The sequence below is a fragment of the Alexandromys fortis genome, unplaced genomic scaffold, assembly GCF_014885135.2.
Source record: "Alexandromys fortis isolate MF-2015 unplaced genomic scaffold, M_Fortis_MF-2015_v1.1 scaffold_35, whole genome shotgun sequence".
NCBI classification, from domain to species: Eukaryota; Metazoa; Chordata; class Mammalia; order Rodentia; family Cricetidae; genus Alexandromys; species Alexandromys fortis.
This window is the reverse complement of record NW_026067913.1, coordinates 2,805,213-2,815,288: the sequence shown is the minus strand read 5'-3', so window position 1 is coordinate 2,815,288 and position 10,076 is coordinate 2,805,213. Positions and strand designations below refer to the sequence as shown.

Here is a 10,076-nt window from a genome sequence, read left to right as displayed (position 1 = left end):
GCAGAAGCATAAAATGAAAAAAGTAATTTTTTTGTTTTTCATATAACATTATCTCTTCTATTTATCAAACAAATGACAATCCTAAGGATGGAATAAAAGATCAGAAGTTTGCCCATTTAATGAAGGATTGCTTTGCATTAGCTTCAATTTCTTTAGTATTTCTATGCATTCTGTTTTCTCATTTGCCCACTATTACTAGAATTTTGTAATCGTAGAAATGTGAGAAGTAAATATTAAATATATGTAAAAAATGGAAACACTAATGAGGAAAAAATTCTAGGTGCACTTTCAACCAGTAAACCCACCCACCTTATTTTACTTAAAGCCTAGGACACTCAGTTTAAATGTAATCCTGCAAGTCCACAGCACAGAAAATGAGACTATATATATCATTACAGTCCCCAGTAGAGATAATGAGCACATACACACTGCTCCAACTATCCACCGAGATAATGCGATTATAAATACTGAACTCCTGTAGCTTCCAGGTGTAATGAGAAGTCACTGTTTATGGTCATATTTCTGAAACCATTCTTGAAGCCAGGAGACAGTCAATTTAGTAATGATATAATAGAGAAAAGAAACAGAAAACCATGTTGCCTAACCTTGCTAACATCAGCTCAAGAAGAAAGGCAAAAGTATCAAAAACCCAACTGAAAGCACTCATTTGTGAACTAATAGGTATTTTGTAGAGCTACAAACAATGATGGTGTTATTAAAGAAGCAACGACCAAAAATATTCTATTACAGGGTTAAAGAGCATTCCAGCAGTTCTGAGAAGGAAGGTACAATCAAGGGTTTTCTTGGAAGACTAGTGTATCTTTATTCTCTATTAAATTAAGTGTTTGACACATTATCATTATATTATGTCATCGACAATAGCATGAATTTTCTGAAGCCAGATGATATTTATATTCCGTAGGTATGCCCACTTTCCAGAAAAAATATTAATTTTGTGTACATAAAAATTATGGAGAAAGAAAGCTCTAGGCTTGGTTTGGAGGCAGGGTAAGGAATTAATTGCTATATAAAACAAATTGGAAAGTGTTTTATATGCCTCTATTCAGCTCTGATACTTGAAACTTGAAATTAAATACCCCAAAGGAAAATATCACTGCAAGTGAAACAAGGTTATTCTAGTTTGGGGTAGATAGGAATAAATATGTTTCTCTATATATGTGTACTAAATTGTGAATTTTATTTCCTGATTGAGTCTTTGCTATAATTATAAAAGTCAGATGTAGAATCTTAATTTCTTACAAACTTAACCTCAGACTCAAAGTGATCCACATGCCTCTGCCTGCCAAGTGCTGAGACTAAAGGCATGTACCACCAGATTCTTAGATTTTATCACAGCCCCATCATCTTCTCTTCTTTATTATCTGGTTACAGTGATTTCTTTGGTATTTATTCAATATGTCAAACCTTAGGGAATTTTTGATGGGTTATACCTTGTTTAAAGTACTCATATTCACCCATTTAATCATGAATTAAGGGAAGCTTGTATTTAGTCATATTTTTTTTTGAGGGGGATGACACACCTTTCTCCTTGCCTAACCATTTTGTTTCCTGGCCCATGATTCAGTGTCCCTTTTGTGCTTGCAATGAGAACAACATGAACGAGTATTTTCTTTTTTGTTCTAGTTACTATTTATCTTACCAACATGAGCATAAGAAATAGAAGGTATGGAAAGTTACAGTGTGGGTATCTTATCTATGTCTAGATAAACATGGATAGAAAGATTAGATGCAGGAAATAAAATGGGCCAACTCGTAGTTAGGTCGATTGTAGATAGATAAAGTTTATGTGGATGACCATAAAAACTTCAGAGAAAATTGAACTGGTTCCATGTTTCTTTTATATTAGCAATATATTTGCATATATGCACACAGACCATACAATTACAAAGGTTTAAGTATTTAGTGGACTTTCATTTACTAGGGAATCATACTTCTATGTTCTCTCAGTAGAAAGATAGAAAACAAAAAAACCTCAAAGCAAACAAATACGTGCATGTATTTTTACTCATGCAAAAGAGATATCTTATTCACTTCCTCATCTGTCTATCTAGTTTAACAAAAATACACATTTGTTTTGATATCTCTAATTTCTATGTAACTCCACTGGGCTCATTTTACCATTCTATCTTTTCTCTTAGAAGAGGGAATCTGGATTTCATTTTCTGTAAAATGTTTTTTTTTAATTTTTATTTATTTATTAAAGATTTCTGACTCTTCCCCGCCACTGCCTCCCATTTCCCTCCCCCTCCCCCAATCAAATACCTCTCCCTCGTTAGCCCAAAGAGCAATCAAGTTTCCCTGCCCTGTGGGAAGTCCAAGGGCCACCCACCTCCATCCAGGTCTAGTAAGGTGAGCATCCAAACTGCCTAGGCGCCCACAAGAAAATGGAAGGATCTCCCCTGCTCTTGGATTGGGAGGATCAACATAGTAAAAAAATGGCAATTCTACCAAAAGCAATCTATAGATTCAATGCAATCCCCATCAAAATTCTTCACAGATCTGGAGAAGACAATAATCAACTTTATATGGAAAAACAAAAAACCCAGGATAGCCAAAACAATCTTATACAATAAAGGATCGTCTGTAGAATGTTTGTATGCTTGGCCAGTCTAATGTTTCTTTTGCATTGTAAACCTGTATGTAATCTTGCTTTGCTAAGTTTAAATCTTTCTTTTCATTTAGACATTCCACTCTGTATGCTGTGAATACCATGTAGTTGCTTTACCAGACAGATGCTGGGTAGAACCTTACTGACAGGCCATAACCACTTGGCATTATACATATTAAAAGAAATTGGTTAATTTAAGATATGAGAGCTAGCCAATAAGAATTGTGAGCCAATAAGTCAGTCAGTGTTATAATAATACAGTTTCTGTGTGATTATTTCGGGTATTGGCAGCCGGGAAATGAATGAGCAGCATCTGCCAAAGAAAGAGTGGCTAATATTTTAAGCAAATGTTCTACTATAGCATTGCTTGATGCTAACTTTATTTTTCTTGATTATTAGATGACATTTCTCTATGGAATTGCTTCGAATAATGGCATTTTTTTGTATTTATAATTCACTTTTATGTTTCTGCAGCTCTTAATTTCTTATCTTTGCTATTTAGTTCATTTCTGAGCAATTACTACTAAGAATTATGTCTGCTCCCTATTTGACATTTAAAGAATGTACCCAATATGAACAGAGCATTTGAGAAAATACTTATAGCCTTAACTATTTATCTCATTACTTCCTCTGCTAATATTCTTTCCTCAGTTGTACCTTATACTGGAAGCAATAAATATATTTGTTCATAGGGGAAAGCTGGCAAGACAAAAATGCATGATAATGGCTCCTTGCCGCCTTATCAGATGAGAAAAGGGCTCCCTATGAACATGAGAGAAGCAAGGGAAAAGAATAGGGGAGAGGGAGGTGTAACAGAGAGGAGAGAGAGAAGAAAAGGATGGAAAACAAAGGCTAGAGTAATTTTCTGATTAGAGAACACACTTTTGTCAGCACTAATCCTTCCTCATGGTAATGATTGACCTACCCATAAGAGTTTTGCCTTTAATCACCTCTTAAAAACATTTCTTCATAATACAAGTATAACAGCATTAAATTTCAGCTTAAAGACATTTCTTCATAATACAAGTGTAACAGCATTAAATTTCAGCATAAGTTTTGGAGAGAACATTCACCCCATAGTATTCTATGCTTCCTTTTGCCAGCATGCACTTCTTCCTTGCACAAAAATATATTCATTCCCTTTCAGTAGCTCCAGATTTGAATCAGTCCAGCATCAACTATAGAGCCCCAAATTCAAAAACAGATTTCAATCAGATATGGACGTGAATCAAATAACATTTCACTCTGAGGCAAATTTTCTTCAGCTGTGAATCTATAGATTTAAACAAGCTATTTCCCAAACGTGGTGGTGAAGCAGATGTAGGATAAGCATGTCTGTTCCAAGATGGTACAGCAGGAAAAAAAAAAAAAGAACAGGAAAACAGGCCCCAAGTTAAGGCTCAACTTAGAAACCACACAAACCTTTAAAGATGGAGAATAATTTTTATTCAGTTCAAGTTCAGCTTTCTGGACACTGACCGAGATAGAAAAGGGCATTCATAGCCTATTGCATCCTGACTCACTCCTGTGACTTTTTTGCTGGGATAATAAAGGCCCCAGGTACTGTTGACATTCTTAGTTTTAGTAACAAAAATTCAAGAATGAATCCAAACAGATACTTGATCCTAATCTAACAAGAGTTTAAAGACTCCAAAATAGGCAGGCTATAATCTTCAGCATTTAGAAGAGGTAAAGAGAAAGGGGATGAAGTAGGGAAAATGAAAGGTATGCAATTTGAGTTAAGAATTTAGAAGCCAGCCAGCCACATGACAGACTAACAGCCATAAGGCAGAGAGGGGAGCTTTAGAGAAGCAATAAGCAAGCCCAGGGTACCAGAGCAAGCACAGCCAGGCTCTAGGCAGCATCCAAAAGTGAGAGGCTAAAGAGAAAAAAAAAAAGGAATCTTTTTCTCTTTTCTCATGGACATTCTTAGGAACTGATCTAGGGATCAGGAATTCTGGGAAGAAAAGGTACATTATCTCACTAAAGGGATAAGCATTCTACTCATCTCTTCAGAATGGTTAAGATAAACCCACTTTCTAGGTCCGGTCCTTTCTTCCTGATGAATGATCCTTTATTGAGAATATTGACCCTGCACAAATAAATTAACTCTTAAGGAAGAGACAATTTCCTGTCTCTAAGTAAAGGTATAATTCATTCCTTAGGGTAGGAGGCAATACTTTTCCCTTAATTTGATTTTAATGGCACCATAACAGCTTCATTAGGCCTGGTACACTTAGCTTCTTAAATGGGTTGGAATATCACACTTGCAGTTCACCCAGGCCAATGCCTGTGCTTTACAGTTCTGACTTCTCAAGGTAGACATTGGCGTGATGGGGCTTCTGTGGCCTTTCCACCTCTGAGACCATATTTCTATTCTGTATTTTCCTAATAATGTATTCTCTCTGAGCTGACTCAGTCCCAGTGATAAGCCTCTGGCTGTATCCTAAAGTATCTCAAAACATCCTTTGAATTCTAGGTGACAGATTCTGCCTCAGCGGCTCTCATCGCACTCATCTGCAAGATGAACACATAAAATCCTGAGAAGACTTCAAGTCTCAATTGAAACCTCTTAAGCCAAGAAGCATAGATTGACTTCAAAACGCAAGCAACATTGGTAGTCCCAGCATCTCATGTTTCCGATTTTCCTGGTCTATTATTTCTCCAAGTCTCTGATAGCAGATGCAGCCTCCTCAGACTTGGAAGAAGGAAGGAGATCAGCAAAACTTAGTTATGTAGACTAAACAAAACAATACTTATAAAGAGAAAGTACAACCTTTGTAAATCAATAGCAGCCAACACCCTTTATAAGTAAGTTCATCTATATCAGACAGCTACATTTTTCCAAACTTTCTTGATAAGTATCCCTAATTCTCCACTCACTCACAGCAGTCAAGTCTTCATCTCATATTTCTTAGGGCTGCTGCTTTTTGCTCAGTTCTGAAGCTAGTTCCATGTTAGGTATTTGCTACCACACAGCCGCACTTCCTGGTGAGGCTCCAATTTTCTCCCAGTGTGATTGCAGTAACTACAGGAGAATCCAGATTAGGGAAATTAAAGGCAAAAGTGTATTTGGCTCATGGGTCTAGAGTCTCTGAGGTCCAACAGCAGGGCACTAATTTTTCACTAGGCTCTGTGTTTATATCCCCCGGTGGGAGAACAAGTGAGAAAAATCAGGCAGAACTCATCTTTTTATAAGGAAAACACTCTGACAAATTATTTGCAAGATGATGTTATCGATCCATTCATGATCTAAGCAACTCTTAAAAGTCCTGTTCTTAATATAAACACAATGCTCATTAGATTTAGACCTTTTTTTTTCTTTCAGGAGTTACCCTCCCATCCATGGTACAACTATTTTTTTCATCACCATTACTGAGGCTGGTATTTTGGAGATGTTGATTATATAGTTGGATTTTAAAATCAAGTAGTGCCTTTACAGTTTAAATTTTAAGGAGTCTTTCTCACCATTCAGAAATTTATTGTTGCTAAGCGCATAAGAATTTCTTTGTTTGTTTTTGATATAAACCAGCAGTATATCCAGCATGGGAAATCACAAGGAGTTGCCTATGTGCTATTAATGCGTTCTACCTATTGGTAAAAATATCCCTTATTTTAAAATCTGATGATATGCTTTCTACGACCAATGTAGACTAATGTGTGTAAGATCACATTAGAGATAAGTGCAATTCCTTAATCAAATATTTGTGTCTTATTATGTTTTGATTTACTCTTATCAGGCCTGGATGAGACAACTCAGTAGGAGGAAAAGGTTTCCAAGAGCAGGTGAAAGAGACAGAGACATCTCTACTCCCACCGTTATGGGTCCAACAAAAACACTAAGCTAACAAACATAACAGATTTGTAGAGGACCTAGTACTGACCAACACAGCCTCCGTGATTGTCACTTAAATTTCTATAAACCCCTATAAGCCCTGCTTAGCTAATTCTGTGTGTCATGATCTCTTGATATTCTTAATCGCTCTGGGCCTTACAGTTCTTCTTCTTTTTCCGTAGAGTCCCCTGACCTCCAAGAAAAGGTATGGATGAAGATCCAGAATTTGGGCCCTCTCCACCTAATGTTTGGCTGTGGGTCACTGCATCTGCTCCCATCATCTGCTAGAGGAAGCCTCTCTGAGGCTATTGGGCTAGGTATTGATCTATGAGTATAGCTGCATATCATTAGGAATCTTTATATTGATTTTTTTTTTTCTGAAGTCTCTGAACTATCAAGTTTCCAGTTCCTGATCAGTTCCAGGCAGCATTGGACATGAATGTCCTTTTGTGGCATGGGACTCACGGTAAACCAGTCATTGCTTGGCATCCCCACCAAGTTTTATGCCTCCATTGCCTCCACATATCTTGCAGGCAGGATAGATTTTAGGTAACAGAGTTTGTTGCTGGATTGGTATCCCAGTTCCACCACCAGAAATTGCCTAGCTGCAGAATATGTCCAGACTAGGTTCATATTTTATTCTCCATTACTAGGGGTCCTTACTAGGGTTATCTTGTGGGTCCTGGGACTTTCTACTAAACATTTCTACTAAACACAGCTCCCCCAAATGTCCCCAATTCCAGTCATCTCTCCATGTTCTCTCTTCCTCCATCCCTACCCCCACCTAATCCCTCATGTTCCCATTCTCACATACTCCCAGTCCACATGCGAAAAGAACAGTTTATTTCCCCTTCCCAAGGAGATCAATGTGTACCCCTGAGAGCCTTACTTTCTACTTAGTCTCTCTGGGTCTGTGGCTTTTAGCAGTATTATCATTACTTATTAGCTAATATACACTTAGAAGTGAGTATGTATCATGTTTGTTTTGGGGAGCATTGAAACCCCAGATTCCGAATTTCTTGTAAACAACTTGTTTTCCCCTGATCTGAGTGCCTACAGCTGCTCTGAGCATGAGACCTTCAGGAGTCCCTGATGGTAGGAGAGTGGTTTCTGGTGGGTTTGGCTAGGGTGTGGCTATTGCTCTATAATCTGTCCCTGAACACAATAAAGGACTATTCTGGGTGCTTTGGTATCAGTGTTAAAAGGTCTGCCCGTCGGTCTGTCTCCGCGTCTGTATTCTCAACCTCCAGCCCCTTGCCTGAAGCTCGCGAACTGGGTTCTAGGGCACAGAGCGCAGACACGGGGGTGCGGTGCGTGGCAGTTTGTCATTTGGGTTACTAGACTTGGGATGATTTTTTTTTCTAGTTCCACTCATTTCCTGCAACTTTTTTGATGCCATTTATTTCAAACATCTGAGTAACAGTTCATTGTGTAAATATATCACATTTTATTTATCCATTGTTATATGTAATTTTACTATGTTAAAGTTGAAACCTTCCTTTTTTATTTAAACAGAAAATGGGAGGTGATATGTGATTTCCCTCTCTATGCTGTGACAACCACTAGTGAATAAAGAAACTGCTTTAGACCTGTATCAGGGCACAACTTCGTTAGGCAGGGAAAACCAAGCTGAATTCTGGGAGAAAGAAGGGCAGAGTCAAGGAGAAAACATGGAGCCCCACTGGAGATGGACACCAGAACTTTACCTGGTAAGCCACTGCCACGTGGCAAACACAGATTAATAGAAATGGGTTAAATTAATATGTAAGGGTTACCCAATAAGAAGCTAGAGCTAATGGACCAAGAATGATTTAATTAATATAGTTTCTATGTGATTATCTCAATTCTGGGGGGGCCGGGATGAACATTAACCCACACACTACACATTATCTGCAAACATCATGGGTAGAAAGGTATGTGTTCTAAACAAAAGTTTGTCCAATTCTGTCTCTAATAATCATAGGTATTTGTAGGGGAATACTTCCAAAAAGTTTCCTACCTTCCTAAGCCAAAACCAATGCAGAAAAGCAAAATTAGTAGCAGAGTTTTATATAAAAGAGAAAAAAATAAGTAAAAAGTCTAAAGCCTACACAAATTAATAAATACAAATCTTACATAATATTGGAAGATAAGAAATAATGGCTGGGCGGTGGTGGCGCACGCCTTTAATCCCAGTACTCGTGAGGCAGAGGCAGGCGGATCTCTGTGAGTTCGAGACCAGACTGGTCTACAAGAACTAGTTCCAGGACAGGCTGCAAAACCACAGAGAAACCCTGTCTCGGGGGAAAAAAAAAAAAAAAAGAGATAAATAAGAAATAATGAAACCAAAGTTTCAATTTTTTTTTTTTGCAGAAAATCTTTAACACTGGACTATTTGAGAACAATATATGCTTAACAATTAAATAAGAAGCCATGTTATATTTTAGATAAAACTCAAATAAAAGTATAAATAACATTTTAAGTGTAGTTTATAACAATGGAAGAATAATGCCTGACAAAATTTACAGACATTTCTTTTAGATTGTATTTACAGAAACACAGTCTTGTGTATCTTTGATCACACTCATTAGGCAAAGCAATAATAACATTAAAACAAAACTCACAAAATGTATAATTATGCAAATGTAATTAAAATGGATAGAACAGTGTTAAACTGTTTACATTGATACAGTTTGGCATTTGTAACTTTTTTTAAAAACTATTTTGTATTCGTTCTTTAACAATCTCATGCACACAAAAAATGTATCTTGGTTAAATCTGCTTGTAACCTCTTCCTCTTGCCCTGCCAATGTGTTCTCTACACACCTTACTGTTGTTTTGTTGTTATTTTGTTTTGTTGTCTTGTATGATTCACTGAATCCAGTTAGTGCTATATTAATGACCATGGCCACACCCCTGAAGATAATTGAACCTCCTCCCTTGGTTGCTATTTCCATTTTTTACCTGATAATTTTTTCATTTATCTTTGACTTAACATTTTCACTCAAGAAAGATGTGAGAACATCTTAAAGATCTCTACCACCTCTTTTTGGTAGTACTGTCAATATAACACAGGGTCCTGTATACATTAGGTAAGCATTCTATCATGAGCTACACACTCAATCCTAACGTTCTACTTTTTTCTCTTTTTATTTTGTTTATTTATTTTCTCGTTTTTATAACCCAACCAAAGTTTTCCCTCCCTTCCCTCTTCCCAATTCCTCCCCCAACTTCTCCTCTACCAGTTCCTCATTCACTTTTCCATTCTTTTTCTATGGATACAAGAAGGCTTCTTATAGTTTGTTGCCAGGCTATAGTATACTAGAAACTAATCCTTCTACAATGTTATAAGGTATTTTTGAATTACTACAGGGTTATTTGCTGCAAAACCTAGTGATTTCCACCTTAATTAGAGATGTGCTTGTCTGATGGACAAAGTAAATCAGAATTATAAAATCTTAAACCTAGCTATATGTTTTTCTTTGGGATCACCTTCTTATTTAGCTTCTTTAGGAGATCAAATTATAGACTCACTGACCTTTATTTATCTCTAGAAACCAATTATGAGTGAGTACATCCCAAGTTCATCTTTTTGGGTCTGGGTTACCTCACTCAGGATAGTGTGTTCTATTT

At 37.0% G+C, this 10,076-nt stretch overlaps 1 long non-coding RNA gene across 1 annotated transcript; it reads left to right on the top strand.

The window, feature by feature from the left end:
- Positions 1-5,108: 5,108 nt before the first annotated feature.
- On the top strand, positions 5,109-8,167 carry LOC126499547 (uncharacterized). The gene is made up of 3 exons (XR_007591105.1): positions 5,109-5,440; positions 6,647-6,781; positions 7,980-8,167. It is a non-coding gene; the product is annotated as an uncharacterized lncRNA (long non-coding RNA).
- The last annotated feature ends 1,909 nt before the right edge of the window (positions 8,168-10,076 follow it).